The 16849-nt window shown below is 48.1% G+C and overlaps 1 protein-coding gene across 1 annotated transcript in view; it reads right to left on the reverse strand.

The window, feature by feature from the left end:
* LOC131572447 (runt-related transcription factor 1-like) overlaps window positions 1–16849 on the reverse strand; it is a 33148-nt gene that overhangs the window by 5605 nt on the left and 10694 nt on the right. The window lies entirely within an intron of this gene.

A 16849-nucleotide genomic window follows, 5' to 3' on the forward strand; every position in this document is an offset into this window, starting at 1 on the left:
GGAGCTCCTCCAGCCCGGCAGAGCTGGAGAGTGGCCACCCCTGGCCTGGGAGAGGGGTGCAGAGACAGCATCGAGCTCCTGTCTGCCTTTCTCACCCGGGGCCTTTTCCTGCGGCTCCGGCACGGACGTGCAGGCACGGGCAGCAGGAGCTCTGCCATCTCTGCTGCTCCTCACACAGCTCAAACCTCATGGTCCTGATGGAGACCACCCCAGCAAGGAGAGCAAAAAGTTGTGTTTTGGTGGAATTTGGACTCTTTTCCACCTCGCTGGGTGGAGGTGCTCCCTCTCATTTTTCCCTCTCTACTCCTCTGCTCAAGGAGATGTTTTGGGGCAAAGAATGGAGACAGCAGCAAGAATGACACAGTGACAGAATCCCAGGATCACTGAGGTTGTGAAAGATCTCCAAAATCATCCAGTCCCATCTGTGCCCTGTGCCCACCCTGTCCCCAGCCCAGAGCACTCAGTGCCACCTCCAGGGCACACCTGCAGGGATGGGCACTGCAAAGCTCCCTGGGCAGCCCCTGCCAAGGCCTGAGCTCCCTTTCCATGGGCAAATTGCTGCTGCTGTCCCAGCTGAGCCTGCCCTGGCCCAGCCTGAGGCCGCTCCCTCTGCTCCTGTCCCTGTTCCCTGGAGCAGAGCCCGACCCCCCCGGCTGTGCCCTCCTGGCAGGGACTTGTGCAGAGCCACGAGGGCCCCTGAGCCTCCTTTGCTCCAGCCCCCAGCCCCTTCCAGCTCCTCAGGGATTCTGCAGCCCCTTCCAGCTCCTCAGGGATTCTGCAGCCCCTTCCAGCTCCTCAGGGATTCTGCAGCCCCTTCCAGCTCCCTCAGGATTCTGCAGCCCCTTCCAGCTCCTCAGGGATTCTGCAGCCCCTTCCAGCTCCTCAGGGATTCTCCAGCTCCTTCCAGCTCCTCAGGGATTCTGCAGCCCTCTCCCAGCTCCCTCAGCCCCATCCCAGCCCCTCTACAGGAACAGGTTAAATGGAAAAACCTGCCCAGGACAGGTGTGCACCCCCTGCCTCCCTCTGCCACCAGCTCAGCACCAGCAATGACAAAGCAGACAGGGAAGGGAAAAGTTCTCAACCATTCCAGCTACCACAGGAGGCACCTCTAAGACATCTGTGCTGCAGAACAGGGGCACAAAGAGTGCTGAAGAGAGAGCATGAGGACAAGGATGAACAACCAAAGTAAATATCTGATATTTAATCTAAACCTACTCCCAGTCCGAAGCTGTTCCCCTTTGCCCTGTCACTCCATTCCTTGTAAATCATCTCTCTCCATCTCTCCTCACGTGTCTGCCCCAGATATTCCTCTAAATTCTTCTTCTCCCTTAGCAATTCTGAACCTCTGAAACATCAACAAGTATTTAGAAACTCGGATATATTTTCCCACACAGAAAACAGGGATATGCTCCATCCCAGCCTGCCTGGTGAGGAGACAGCACTCCCTCAGTCCTCCCTTTATTTTTTTTCCTCCTTCCAAGATGAAACAGCAGTGGGATGACAGCCCTTGGTGGAGATGTGTGCAACAAGGCCCTCATTGTCTCGGCCAGTGTGAGATTGGGGCTGAGCGGGTGCCAAGAGCCCCGGTATCAGCGCCAGCTCTGCGAGCTGCAAACACAACCCCAGCCTCCTGTAATCCCACTGCAGCCAGCCAGAGACTCAGCAATTTAAGGCTTAAGACACACACACACACACACACACACCATAAATCAGAGAGGATGTACCAGCCAAGCGTCAGCTCCTGGGCAGATGCCTGCAGACCGTCTGTGCTCATCAGACCTGGCCTCGCTGCCTGCTTGGAAACATTCGGTTTTTTTTTTTTTTTTTTTTTTTTTTTTTTTTTCTCTCAAGATGAGAGGCTGGGTGGAGCAGCCAGCTCAGACACATTTCCATGTGCCCTATCTTGCCCCAACAGCCCTCCTCTCTCTGCTGGCTTTCTGCAGGCTGCTCGCCTCGTAAAGTCTCTTTATTCACAGGGCAGGAGGGAAGAATTACATCTTGGGAAATGTTTAATGTACAAATACAGAAATCACATGGACGTGCCCTCGGTAGGCACCACCCTCCTGAAACAAAACCCTGCCCTGCCATGGGAGTGTGGGAGCTCTGAACATGATCAAACAAGCACAGGGATTAGCACAGCTGTCTTTCTTTTCTTTTCTTTTCTTTTCTTTTCTTTTCTTTTCTTTTCTTTTCTTTTCTTTTCTTTTCTTTTCTTTTCTTTTCTTTTCTTTTCTTTTCTTTTCTTTTCTTTTCTTTTCTTTTCTTTTCTTTTCTTTTCTTTTCTTTTCTTTTCTTTTCTTTCTCACTCCTTCTTTCTCTCTCTTTTCCTTCCTTCCTTCCTTCCTTCCTTCCTTCCTTCCTTCCTTCCTTCCTTCCTTCCTTCCTTCCTTCCTTCCTTCCTTCCTTCCTTCCTTCCTTCCTTCCTTCCTTCCTTCCTTCCTTCCTTCCTTCCTTCCTTCCGACACTTCCTTCCGACACTTCCTTCCGACACTTCCTTCCGACACTTCCTTCCTTCCTTCCTTCCTTCCTTCCTTCCTCCTTCTCCTTCCTTCCTTCCTTCCTTCCTTCCTTCCTTCCTTCCTTCCTTCCTTCCTTCCTTCCTTCCTTCCTTCCTTCCTTCCGACACTTCCTTCCGACACTTCCTTCCGACACTTCCTTCCGACACTTCCTTCCGACACTTCCTTCCGACACTTCCTTCCTTCCTTCCTTCCTTCCTTCCTTCCTTCCTTCCTTCCTTCCTTCCTTCCTTCCTTCCTTCCTTCCTTCCTTCCTTCCTTCCTTCCTTCCTTCCTTCCGACACTTCCTTCCGACACTTCCTTCCGACACTTCCTTCCGACACTTCCTTCCGACACTTCCTTCCGACACTTCCTTCCTTCCTTCCTTCCTTCCTTCCTTCCTTCCTTCCTTCCTTCCTTCCTTCCTTCCTTCCTTCCTTCCTTCCTTCCTTCCTTCCTTCCTTCCTTCCTTCCTTCCTTCCGACACTTCCTTCCGACACTTCCTTCCGACACTTCCTTCCGACACTTCCTTCCTTCCTTTCCTTCCTTCCTTCCCTTCCTTCCTTCCTTCCTTCCTTCCTTCCTTCCTTCCTTCCTTCCTTCCTTCCTTCCTTCCTTCCTTCCTTCCTTCCTTCCTTCCTTCCTTCCTTCCGACACCTTCCTTCCTTCCTTCCTTCCGACACTTCCTTCCGACACTTCCTTCCGACACTTCCTTCCGACACTTCCTTCCTTCCTTCCGACACTTCCTTCCTTCCACCACTTCCTTCCTCCCTCCCTCCCTCCCTCCCTTCCTTCCTTTTTTTCCTTCACCAGCTGGATGATGGAGACCACAAGAGCCTGGCACAAACACGCAGGGATGGGTTTCTCTCACTTGAAATGTCTCCTTCTATTTCCATGGAAAAGCCCTCCCAGCCCAAGGAGTCCCAGCTGTGCCCTTTGCTCCAGCCTCAGCCCCTTCCAGCTCCTCAGGGATTCTGCAGCCCCTTCCAGCTCCTCAGGGATTCTGCAGCCCCTTCCAGCCCCTCAGGGATTCTGCAGCCCCTTCCAGCTCCTCAGGGATTCTGCAGCCCCTTCCAGCTCCTCAGGATTCTGCAGCCCCTTCCAGCTCCCTCAGGAGTTTTCCAAACCCTGCCTGGACACGCTCCAGCCCCTCCAGGGCTCTCCTGCAGGAGCAGAACTGGGCCCAGCCCTGGAGGGACCCCAGCACAGAGGGACAATCCCTGCCCTGCTCCTGCTGCACACACAATTCCCCATCCAGCCCAGCTGCCAGGGGCCTCCTGCCCCCCTGGGCACCCCTGGGCTCGTGTCCAGCCCCTGTCACAGCACCCCCAGGTCCTTTCCTGCCATTCCACTTTCCCACTTTTGTCCAAGTTAACACCATGCTCCTTTTATGCTGAGTGGCAGAGCAGCTCCTTTTTGCTGGTAGATTCCCTCCCCCACGAACTAATTAATCCTGAAGTCAAATTTGCCAATGGTTTTGCATGGAAAATTGCTCATATTTATGTAGCTCTCAAGGATATCAAAGGATATTCACTGTGCTTTGAGCAGTTATTCACAGGTTGCAAGATGAGAAGCATTGTTTGGAAAATGAAATTCACCTTTATGCAAAGAGAGCTGAAAGCATCACCGGTGCTCCCCTTGCTCAGGCAGCTGCAAATCATCACCTCAAGAAAATCCAGAGTTCCTTTTCACTCAGGGCTGCCTTTCCTACAGGCCAGAGGATGCAGCAATTTACAGGAATTATTGCCATGCAAAGGAATTTTGGTTTCATTGGTTTTTCTCGTGTTGATCACCTGAATTTAATTTGCAAGAAGCTGAGAGAGCCCAAATTGGCCAAGTGATGTGTTAAATAATTTATAATTATAAATAAACATGCAAAAGGCCAAGAAGGAGTGGCATTGTTCACCTGCACAGGAGAAGCTTTGGGCTGAGCTCAGGGTGGCCTTGCAGGGCCTGGAGGAGCCCCAGGAAAGCTGGAGAGAGACAATTGCCAGGGGATGCAGGGACAGCACACAGGGAATGGCTCCACACTGAAAAATTACAGGTTTAGATCAGATATTAGGGAAAATTTCCTCCCTGTGAAGGTGGGCAGGGGGTGGAATAGAATTCCCAGAGCAGCTGTGCTGCCCCTGGATCCCTGGCAGTGCCCAAGGCCAGGCTGGACACTGGGGCTGGAGCAGCCTGGGACAGTGGGAGGTGTCCCTGCCATGGCAGGGGTGGCACTGGATGATTTTAAGCTTCCAAATCCAAGCAATTTCTGACAGAGGATGACAACTCCAACAGTTTCTGCTTCTAATTATTTCTATTTCCATCCCATTTTTGTGCACCTGACCAAAGACTTTCCCAACATTTATCCGAGTAAATATCCTGAAAGTTCCTGAAGCTGAGCACCAAACCCTGGGAACTTCAGAATCCCTGATATTGAACTGAGCATTTTGCCCCTCACAGACCAAACCAAAGCAACCTCTGGAAATCAAACCCAACCTGAGAGCAAACCCTCGAATTTTTAACGGCCCTCTTAAACATCCTTTTGTTTTTCAATGCTTTTAAGAGAAGAGCTGTACAAATAGGCTGGGATGGTCAGATGGAGCCAATTTGATTATCTAATGTGGACTTCCCCAGGTCATTGTTCCTCAGCTGTGAACAATCCCCGTTTGTTGGGGTCATAATAGGCTGAATACACAGGGAGAGCTCAGGATGAGTTTGCTAAGGGTGTTGTGTGTACTCAGCCACATAAAAGGAGCCCTGTGAGTGCTGGCACCACGTGGGTTCCTCAGGGAATGATCCTGTTGGATGCCATGTCCTGCTGAAGGCCTGGCAGAGGGGAGGATTTGAAAGGAGCTCCCCAAGATGTGGATAAATCCCAGAATCCCAGAATTAAAGTTGGAGAAGACCTCCAAGATCGTTCCTGTGCGCTGTCCCTGCATCCCCTGGCAATTGTCTCTCTCCGGCTTTCCTGGGGCTCCTTCAGGCCCTGCAAGGCCACCCTGAGCTCACTCCAAAGCTTCTCCAAGTGAATAATCCCACGTCTTCTTGCCCTTTTGCCCAAGCCTGGTGCCCACCCAGCCCAGAGCAGCGAGTGCCATGTTCAGACCTTCCTTGGACACCTCCAAACCTCCTGGGCAGCCCCTTCCAAGGCCTGACTGCCTTTTCCAGGAAGAAATTTTTCCTGATTATCCAACTCAAGCTCCCCTGGCACAGCCTGAGGCTGTTTCCTCTCTGTCCCTGTTCCCTGCGAGCAGAGCCCGGCCCCCAACAACAGCTCAAGTTTGGAGATGTTCAGTTCAGAATCTGAGGGCCAAGAACACCTTGAATTACAAAATCCAAGTGGCATCTTCTGGCAGCTGGGCAGCACCAGGTGAAGGAGAAGCTGTTTTCAGTGGGTGTTTGTTTTTAGGGTAAGGAGCCCTTATTTATTTATTTCTTGTTTGTTTTATTTACCACGGAAGGTAATTTGAGCTCTGCTATCCAAACCTTGGCGTGTTCTGCCAAGAGGGGATTAAAGAGGAGAATGCTGTGGAAAGAAACTGGGTTTGTCTCTAAAGAACTCAGATTTGATTTACCAGGGTTTTGCAATCAGTGCTTTTAATCTTCCTCATGACTGGGACATTCAAAGGCCAAGAAAATGCTTTGAGGGCCAGTGGGGAACAACCCCAACATGACAAAAACCTCAAATGTTGAATGTTTGCCATCCAAACTTCAGAATCATGGAATGGTCTGGATTGGAATTGACTTAAGGATAATTTTGTTCCAACACCTTCCACTATCCCACATTGCTCCAACCTGGCCTTGGACACTTCCAGGGATCCATGGGCAGCCACAGCTTCTCTGGGAATTCTATTCCGGGGCCTCCCCACCCTCATGGGGAACAATTCCTTCCCAATATCCAGTTTAAACCTGCCTTTGGGGCAGGCAGAGATATTCACTTTAAACACCTCCAGGATGAGATGAGATTAACCCCGGGAAAGAGCAGGGAGCCAGGCTGAGGTGTTTCCATGGAAAAGGAAAAGCTCCAGGAGACAGAAATGTCCCCTGAGGTAGAGCTGAAAGATGCTACCCCAAAAACGAGGAGAAGAGCAGGGAGAGGCTCCACCTCGGACAGGTGAGAGAGATAAAGGAGCAAGGAGTGAGCCCAGGAAATTCTCTGGGAGAATCCTGGCAGGAAATTCCTGCCCTGGGTCAGAGATCAGCTCCACTTTCCCAAGGACATAACGGAGAAGGGCTCAGGGAGTGGAAGGGGATCAAACCAAACAAACCAGAAGGAATCGCTGTGCAAGTCCAAAACTGAACTGGGAATGCTTGTCCCTGCCTGCCAGCTCTGCTCTCAGGATCCATCAGCTCTCCCGTGGTAAAAGACATGGACTGATTAATGAAAATAAAACTGTGCCTGGGCATGAGCTGCCCAATTTTTGAGCTGCCTAAAGAATCAGGGAGAGGGTTTTCCAAAGGCAGCTCCATAGCTGGGACTGGTTTCTCCATGGTTTAGGTGCTTGGACATCTTTAAAAATCCTCCTGAAACACCTTTCTGCTTCCTGAGTTTTCATAAATGCTCTATAAAAAATCAAACTCTCAATTGTTTTCCTAAAAAAATAATGGAATTAGTGTCAAAACATAGAACAAAATACAGATCTCTCAACTTCTCTGCTTGAAACTCAAGATTTCATTTTTGTTTTTTGGAGTTATCCTTGAGGATGCTCCGTGTGGTGGAAAAAACGTGGGGAAAAAAGCAGAAGAAAAAATTGCTGGAAGTGCAGGTGTTGCTTGGGGACTGAGAACATATTTGTTGCTTTTTCAATCCCAGGAAGTGCCAGGCATTTGGAATATGAAGATTGGTATCTCAAATATATCGACACTTGGAAATCTTGCGGATTAACCACCATGACATAACTCTTTCCATTGGTTGATGGAAAAGCCAAACAATTTCAAGCCCTTTTTTAGTTTATTTTCCAAGCTGGATATGAGGCTCATAAGCAAGGCTGAGGCCCTGGAGCTGGGAATGGTGCTGGGAACACAGGCAGGTGTTGAGGAATTGGATCCTCACCTCGTTCTGCCCCATGTGGGAGCTGCACCAAGGGAAATACAGGGTGGAGAGCAGGGAAAGGTTTTTCCAGCCAGGGTGAGAAAGTTCTGGAATGGCTGCCCGGGGAGGGGGTGGAGTCCCCATGCCTGGGTGTGTTTAACAAAGCCTGGATGTGGCACTGGGGGCCAGGGTTCAGTTGGGGCTGGGCTGGACTCGATGGTCTTGGAGGTCTCTCCCAACCCAGGGATTCTGGGATTCTGGGAATTCTGTAACTTCTGTGAATTCTGGGAATTGCTCTGCACAAATCCCTGACATGAGGGCACTGAGGGGAGGTTGGGCTCTGCTGCCGTGTCCAAGGGAAAGGAGGAGAGGAAATGGCCTCAAATTTAGGAAGGACCTTGGGACACTGAGCACATCCAGAGGGGACAACGAGGCTGGAGAGGGGCTGGGAACACAAACCCTGTGAGGAAGCCCTGAGGGAGCTGGGGGTGCTCAGCCTGCAGAAAAGGAGACTCAGGGCTGCCCCCATCACTCTGCACAGCTCCTGAAAGGTGCCTGTGCTCACCTGGGGCTGGGCTCTTGCTCCAGCAGCACTGACACACCCAGAGCACACAGCCTCGAGCTGCACCAGGGGAAATACAGGCTGGAGAGCAGGGAAAAGGTTTTTGCAGCCAGGGTGAGAAGGTTCTGGAATGGCTGCCCGGGGAGGTGGTGGAGTCCCCATGCCTGGGTGTGTTTAACAAAGCCTGGATGTGGCACTGGGGGCCAGGGTTTGGTTGGGCTGTTGGGGCTGGGCTGGACTCGATGGCCTTGGAGGTCTCTTCCAGCCCAGGGATTCTGGGATTCTGGGAATGAAGGAGGGACAAATCTGTGGCTGAAGGGAAGGGATCATGGAGAGGCTGGACAGATCCCAGTGCTGGAAAGGCAACAGAGGCTCCAGCACAGGTGGGATTTACCCGTGGAAATGCTGAGGACCTGGAGGTTCATGTGGGACCTGGGAGTTTGCAGGGAAGGGTTTCATCTGGAGACTGAGATCCAACAGAGGAAAGGGTTGAGAATCATGGAGTCATGGAATCCTGGAATGATGGAATGGTTTGGGTTGGAAGGGAACTTAAAGATCATCCCATTCCACCCCTGCCATGGCAGGGACACCTCCCACTGTCCCAGGCTGCTCCAGCCCCAGTGTCCAGCCTGGCCTTGGGCACTGCCAGGGATCCAGGGGCAGCCACAGAGATGATTTTTAAGCCCCTTCCAACCCAAATAATTCTGTAATTCCATAAAACAGGAGGTTTACATCTAGATTTGTAGTAGGGAGGTGTGAAAATGCAGGGATTTTTCCTCAGAGTGGATTTCCATGGGCCAGAATTCCAGAGGAATTGTTCTCTGTGTGCTAACCCAGCTGGTGTGCTGGATTGAAACTGGTTGGTGACACCACAAATGGACACCAGGATGGATCTGCAGCTGATGGCACTGCAAAAGTGCTCCTTTAAAGGAAAACTCTGGAAATTTCTGATGGAATTCTATATCAATATCATCTGCTGAGCAATAATTGCAAATCCCTTCCTGCACTCTCAGGAAAAAGTATTTCTCTCTAAATGGAATGGAATGGAATAGAATAGAATAGAATAGAATAGAATAGAACAGATAGATATCATATTCTAATATAATATTCCCTTTTTTTGATGGAGCCCCTTGGAGCCCTGCCTGCTCCACAGATCTGCTTGGCCAAATATTTTGGGAAAGCATCCCAACTTCCATGAATTTCCTGTGGCTGTGGCACTGGAGCTCTGGGTCCCCACCATGGGGTGGCTTCAGCTCCTTTTTTTTCAGCTCCTTTTCAGTTTTTGGTGGCTGCTGGCACAGAAGGGAGTGGGAAGGAGGAAGATCACTTCTTCCTTCTCATCCAGAGCAGGATCCCAGTGGAAATTCTCATTCCAGGGAATAGGAGGTGGAGGGAGATCCATTAAAGGGGGTCTTCCCTGATCAGGATGGACAAATCGTGGTGGGGAAACCTTCTGGGGGTGGAGAGAACATCCAGAAGTGCTGGATCCAGCCCTGAGGAGCAGAGCTGAGAGGAAAAGTGCTGAGCTCAGGCAGCACGGGCTGCACATTCCAGGGAATGTTTTTTGGGATGGAGAGGTTTGTAATCCAGTGGGAAGGCGATGATCTGCTGGGAAAGCACCACGTGCTGGGTGAAACAGCAGAGTGTCCAAAGGGAATGGAATTAATCCGTTTTTAACCTGTGGCACAAGGGGAAGAGCTGGGAATTCCCTGATCCTGGGAGCCTCTGGAGCTGTTTGGGAGCTGAGAGCACGCCAACCTCAATGCCCCAAAACCACCTGAAAATTGCATTTTCCAGCAGCAAAATGTGGGGGCAGACTGACAACTCCATCAATTCCCTTCTAAAACACTGCAAATTCTTCTGGTTCTGTTAACACACAGCTTATGAAACAAAATTAAAAATGAAAATATTAAAAATTGGGGGTTGATCCGGGCAGAGAAGGAACAAAGCTGGTAATTCCCTGGCTGTAATTCCTGTTTTCAGTGCTGCCCTTGACTCTCCTCCTGCTTTTCACGGCTTCCTGGGAACCCTGATAAACCCAGGCTGTGTTTTTTGTCCAGGATCCTGATAGCAAGGACCTTGAAATGTCCCTTAAACAAAGTGTGGTGCACCTGGAGGAAGACAAAAGCCTGGCTCGTAACAAAATAATCCCTCAGTCCTCGTGTTTGGTGTTAATTCAAAGAGCTGAGCTTGAAATGATCTCCCTTGCTTTGTTTTCAGGGCTAATTCTTCCCTTCAAGAGCTGTCAGCAATTTTATTCCAGCCTCTCGTTTCCAGGGATTTTAGATTTGGTCATAAAAGCGGGAAATTGAACATCTAAGGTTACAAATTTTGCTTTAAAAAAAGCCAACTCAGGTATTTTAAGGTTATCAAAGCTTTAAAAAAGAACTAGAGGTGTAGCTTAAAGTGATTTTTTGTTTCCCCTAGACAAAACAGCTTGTTTAATTTATTTTTTTCAATAAATAATTAATAAATCCCCCAAGTGAAAACATCTAAACAGTTGGAAAGTAATGAAGAATCTTCAAGGCCAGGTTGGATGGAGAAACCTGGACCAGTGGAGGTGTCCCTGGTTGGTTTTAAGGTTCTTTTCCAACCTAAACCAATTTTTTTTGGGTCTGTGATTCTGTGAACATTTTTTTGGCTAATTAAAAAAAAATTATTTAATTGCACCTTTTTGGATGATATTCCTAATCCCATTTATTTATGCAATTTATTAACTCCACGTCAATGCCTCCACAAGAATCTTCTGGGCCTGAATTTTTAAATATTTCTGTTGGCCCCTCAAAAAATTCTGCTGTGAAGGAACCTTATGTTCATTTTTTTTTTTTAATTACCCACTCTGGTTAACTTTAACCACTGTAAAATTAAGAATTGTGGATTTAGTGTCTGGTCCAGGATGATGTTGGGAGAAACTCAATCTTAATACATATATTATACACATATGATATATTTATATTTATTATTAATAAATATATAATATAAATGATAGAAATATATAACAGATAAAAATAGGAATATATATAATTGATTAAAATGTAAAATATAAATATATAATAGATATAAATATAGATATTATAGCTATATTATGCATACTTCTAATTAAACTACACACTACTAATATCAGTTTTATTATTTAATTATAGAAACTTTCAATATAAATATAAATATAAATATAAATATAAATATAAATATAAATATAAATATAAATATAAATATAAATATAAATGCTTTTCAAGGCTCTAACACCCTCAGCACAGCTCCCATGGCTCTGCCTGTTCCTTATTTTCCCCTCTGCACAAAGGAAGGGGTGAGTTGAGGTCAGGATCTCCTTTTTCTGTGCGTGGAGGTCAAATCCTTTGACATTTTACACTCAGTTCTGGCATGAAACAATCTCTCAACTTAAACCATGTGGTGGAAGCTTTTCCTCCCCTCCTGTTCCCCTCTGGTCTGGGAATTGGCCATGGTTAAAACTTCCAAGGGAACAGGTGGACATGGCTCCCTCCTTGTGATATGAAAGAAGCATAAAAATTGAATTAAAGCAATTTATGGGCTCTGAATTCAACTCTTAACGTGGATTTGTATCCGTGACACAAAAGGTTTTATTCTTTTTATTTTTATATTCTTTATATTATTCTTTTTATTATTCTTGATATATTCTTTTTATTATTCTTTATTCTATTTATTTTATTTCTATCTGAACAAAAGGTTTTATTATTTTGATTTTTGTACTCTTTATATTATTAATTTTGTTATTCTTTATATATTCTTTTATTATTATTTTTTCTGTTTATTTTATTTGTATTGGAACAAAAGGTTTTATTCTCCTGTTTGAGACTTGCTAAAATAGGAAGTTAAAATTACCCTCAATCCTTTTCTAGCTGAAAACTTCAACAAATAAACAGTGGCATGGCAACCTGCCCCTTGCAACCCAAGAACTGCTCTGAGATGTCTATTTTAGTTTTGGGGTTTTTTTAAAGATAAGTGGGTTTGGATGAGTGGAGGAGCAGCTTGTGGTTCCTCCTGGTGGGAGCTAAAGCAAAATTTTGGGATACTGCTTGGAATTCAGCAATCCCAAGCTGGGGTTTGTTCTTATAAAAAGCACTTTGTGCTCTCTTTGGTGAGAAAGTTTCACCAAAAATGCTCCAGGATGCAAAACGGGCAGGAAGGTGTGAAAGGGGATGTTCAGAATTGTTTTGGTTTTCATGGAATCACAGAATCCCAGACTGGTTTGGGTTTTGGAAGGGATCTTAAGGATCATTTTGTTCCAGCCCTGCCATGGCAGGGACACCTCCCACTGTCCCCAGTGCCCAGCCTGGCCTTGGGCACTGCCAGGGATGCAGGGGCAGCCCCAGCTGCTCTGGGAATTCTATTTCAGCCTCTCCCCACCTTCCCAGGGAACAATTCCTTCCTAATATCTGATCTGAACCCACAAAATGTTCAGTGTGGAGCCATTCCCTGTGTGCTGTCCCTGCATCCCCTGGCAATTGTCTCTCTCCAGCTTTCCTGGGGCTCCTCCAGGCCCTGCAAGGCCACCCTGAGCTCAGCCCAAAGCTTCTCCTGTGCAGGTGAGCAATCCCAGCTCTCCCCTTCGCTCCCTTGTTTTGGAGGCCTCTGGTCTGAAACTGAATAACCAAAAATAATAATAAAAAGAAATGAAATATCCCAGCTCACACAAGAGGCAAACCCTAATCCAACCACACTTTGATCACCAAGGGTAAAATGATGGTCCTGGAGCTTTTTCCTACCCCATCCCTGTTTCTCCTGCTGTGATAACTTGACCCTGAAAAGGTGAGCCCTGAAAGTTAAAAGGGTTTATTTTCCTGATATCCACTTCAAACCTCTGCAATTCCATCCTCAATGGACAACACCCGTTTGGAAGAGAAAGTGGAAGCAGGAGAAGAGAATATCCACGAGGAAACATCCATGGCTGAGCTGCATCCACAGGTGAAACATTAAATCCTCTTTGAAACAGCCAAGCCCAACCACCTCCTACAGCTATTCCCAGAGGGAGCAGCTGGATCCAGGCCCTGCATGAAAAACCCATCGGGAATTCCACAGGGAAGCAGGGAAAAGGGATCCTGGGTGTTAAACCTGATACTCTGCCAGGCAGAAAGTGTTCCCAAGAAGCTGAAGAATGTGAGGCTGCCACCTCCACCCACGTCTGCTCTGCTGAGCAGCCACAATAAAATTTGGGTTTTTTTAATAGGAACAGAGCTGCGAGCAGGAGAAAGCCAGCGTGGATTGCTCTGCAAATCAGCGAGACGAGTGAGGGGGATGTGAGGGGTTGGATCCTTCCCCTGAGCTGACCTGGAATTGCTCCAGCCAGGGGAAGGAACTGGGTGGTGCTTCCAGTTTCTTTTTGCTTTGTAGAGCACATGGTCATTGGCTGATTTTTAGTGGTAAAATCAGTAGGGTTTAGTATGGTTAGATTGGGGTTTTGGGGAAAAAATCTTCCCCGTGAGGAAGAGACAGTTTGCCCACAGAATTTTGTGGCTTCCCTATCCCTGGAAGCATCCAAGGCCAGCCTGGATTGGGCTTGGAGCAGCCTGGGATAGTGGAAGGTGTCCCTGCCCATGGTTTGAGTTGAAAATAAATGATCTTTAAGGTCCTTTCCAATCCAAACCATTCCCTGATTCTGTGATTATCAAAAGTACCCCAGACCCATCAGATCTGCAATAACTCCACTAAGCCACAGACCTTCCAAGCCCTGGGAATAAAGGAAAGTTCCAAGAGTTGCCTGAGGTGAGTGATAACCTTTCCTGCCTGCAGGAAGGAGCACCCTGCTCTCAGAAATAAATCCCAAAATAAGAACTATTCCCAATTCCCTGTAACTATTCCTCTCCAAAATCCCAGCAGAGAGCCTTGACTGAGCCCATTTCCTTCTGGTTGGAAAAAGAGAGGAACACTCTGTTAGGAGCAGCACCCGCTAAAACCAACGCTGTCCCACTTTTTTGGGTCCATCTCCCCACGAATCTGCATTTTGATAGTGCTCAGTGACCTGACCCACTGCCCAAATTTCAGCAGGAATTTTAACAGGGACAGGCTCAGCTCCAGGAGATGCCAGATAAGATTCCAAGCTGGATGACTCTGTTTCATCCAAGCCTGGGAGGAAATCAGACTCCTGAGTGACCCTTTTGCAGGTTTTCATTCCAACAAAACCCCCTGGAAAACCACCAGCCACAGAAACAGCTCTAAGGCAGCGTGTCCTAGGAAAGCCTCAGCACTCAGAGGAAATTTTGGGAGCATGGAGAATTTTGCAAAGCTCTCTTTGCTGCTGCCTTCCTGGAAAGGTCAAAGCATTTCCCTCTCTTTCCAGCACCCTCATGGACAAATGTCCATTGGGAAATACACCTGAAACAAGTCCTGGCTTTGCAAGACAAACATTGGTTCTGCAGGCAGAGGCAAACAAAACCCATGAGCTGGGCTGACACTGGGAAGACACAGAACAGGGCCCCTTAAAACTGCCAGGCTTCCCAACATCCAAATATCCACTGGGAAGCTCCTTTTTTCACTCCTCAAAGGCTCTCATGTGTCAAAAATCTCCAAGGAGAGCCTTAAAGAGATGGAAGCACAGTGGAGCCATGAGCCTGTGTAGGCTGTGGGGTGGGGGAGTGGAGAGAGGATTAGAGTGGACCTCTTAAAACATTCCCAAATTCAACCATCCAGGCTTCCCCAAATCCAAACATCCATGAAAAAGCTCCCGTTTTCACTCCTTAAACACTCTTCTGTCAAAGATCTCCAAGGAGAGCCCCAAAGAGATGTGAGCCCTTGTAGGCTGCAGGGATGGAGGTGGGCGAGCGGGGGGAGGATTAGAATGGACCTCTTAAAACATCCCCAAATTCCCAAATTCAACCATCCAGGCTTCCCAAAATCCAAACATCCATGAAAAAGCTCCTCTTTTCACTCCTCAAAGGCTCTCACATGTCAAGGATCTCCAAGGAGAGCTGAGAAGAAGTGGAAGCAGAGCAGGGCTGCAATCCCCCATAGGCCAAAGGATAGAGGACTAGAATGGACTTCTTAAAACCTGCCAGGATTCCCCAAATCCAAACACCGATGGAAAAGCTCCTCTTTTCACTCCTCAAAGGCTCTCATGTGTCAAAAATCTCCAAGGAGAGCCCCAAAGAGATGGAATCTCAGCAGGGCTGTGAGCCCTTGTAGGCTGCAGGGATGGAGGTGGGCGAGTGGGGGGAGGATTAGAATGGACCTCTTAAAACATCCCCAAATTCCCAAATTCAACCATCCAGGCTTCCCAAAATCCAAACATTCATTTGGAAGTCCCTTTTTTCACTCCTCAAAGGCTCTCACATGTCGAGGATATCCAAGGAAAGCCAAGAAGAAGTGGAAACAGAGCAAGGCTGTGAGCCCCCATAGGCCACAGGGTGGAGGACTAGAACAGACTACTTAAAACCTGCCAGGCTTCCCAAAATCCAAACATCCATGAAAAAGCTCCCATTTTCACTCCTTAAAGACTCTCATGTGTGTCTCTCACGTGTCAAAGATCCAAAGATCTCCAAGGACAGCTCCAAAGACATGGAAGCACAGTGGGGCCATGAGCCTGTGTAGGCCGCGCGGTGGAGGTGGGCGAGCGGAGGGAGGAATAGAATGGACCTCTTAAAACATCCCCAAATTCAAACATCCAAGCTTCCAAAAATCCAAACATCCATTGGGAAGCCCCTCTTTTCACTCCTCAAAGGCTCTCACATATCGAGGATATCCAAGGAAAGCCAAGAAGAAGTGGAAACAGAGCAAGGCTGTGAGCCCCCATAGGCCACAGGGTGGAGGACTAGAACAGACTACTTAAAACCTGCCAGGCTTCCCAAAATCCAAACATCCATGAAAAAGCTCCCATTTTCACTCCTTAAAGACTCTCATGTGTGTCTCTCACGTGTCAAAGATCCAAAGATCTCCAAGGACAGCTCCAAAGACATGGAAGCACAGTGGGGCCATGAGCCTGTGTAGGCCGCGCGGTGGAGGTGGGCGAGCGGAGGGAGGAATAGAATGGACCTCTTAAAACATCCCCAAATTCAAACATCCAAGCTTCCAAAAATCCAAACATCCATTGGGAAGCCCCTCTTTTCACTCCTCAAAGGCTCTCACATATCGAGGATATCCAAGGAAAGCCAAGAAGAAGTGGAAACAGAGCAAGGCTGTGAGCCCCCATAGGCCACAGGGTGGAGGACTAGAACAGACTACTTAAAACCTGACAGGCTTCCCAAAATCCAAACATCCATGAAAAAGCTCCCATTTTCACTCCTTAAAGACTCTCATGTGTCTCTCTCACGTGTCAAAGATCCAAAGATCTCCAAGGACAGCTCCAAAGACATGGAAGCACAGTGGGGCCATGAGCCTGTGTAGGCCGCGCGGTGGAGGTGGGCGAGCGGAGGGAGGAATAGAATGGACCTCTTAAAACATCCCCAAATTCAAACATCCAAGCTTCCAAAAATCCAAACATCCATTGGGAAGCCCCTCTTTTCACTCCTCAAAGGCTCTCACATATCGAGGATATCCAAGGAAAGCCAAGAAGAAGTGGAAACAGACCAAGGCTGTGAGCCCCCAAAGGCCGCAGCATGGAGGACTAGAATGGACTCCTTAAAATCTGCCAGGCTTCCCAAAATCCAAATATCCATGAAAAATCTCCTCTTTCAACTCCTTAAAGACTCTCACGTGTCAAAGATCTCCAAGGAGAGCCCCAAAGAGATGGAACCACAGAGGGGCCGTGAGCCCGTGTAGGCCGCAGGGATGGAAGTGGGCGAGCGGGGGGAGGATTTTGGG

This window comes from Ammospiza caudacuta, chromosome 2 (genome assembly GCF_027887145.1).
Source record: "Ammospiza caudacuta isolate bAmmCau1 chromosome 2, bAmmCau1.pri, whole genome shotgun sequence".
In the NCBI taxonomy this organism is placed as follows: Eukaryota; Metazoa; Chordata; class Aves; order Passeriformes; family Passerellidae; genus Ammospiza; species Ammospiza caudacuta.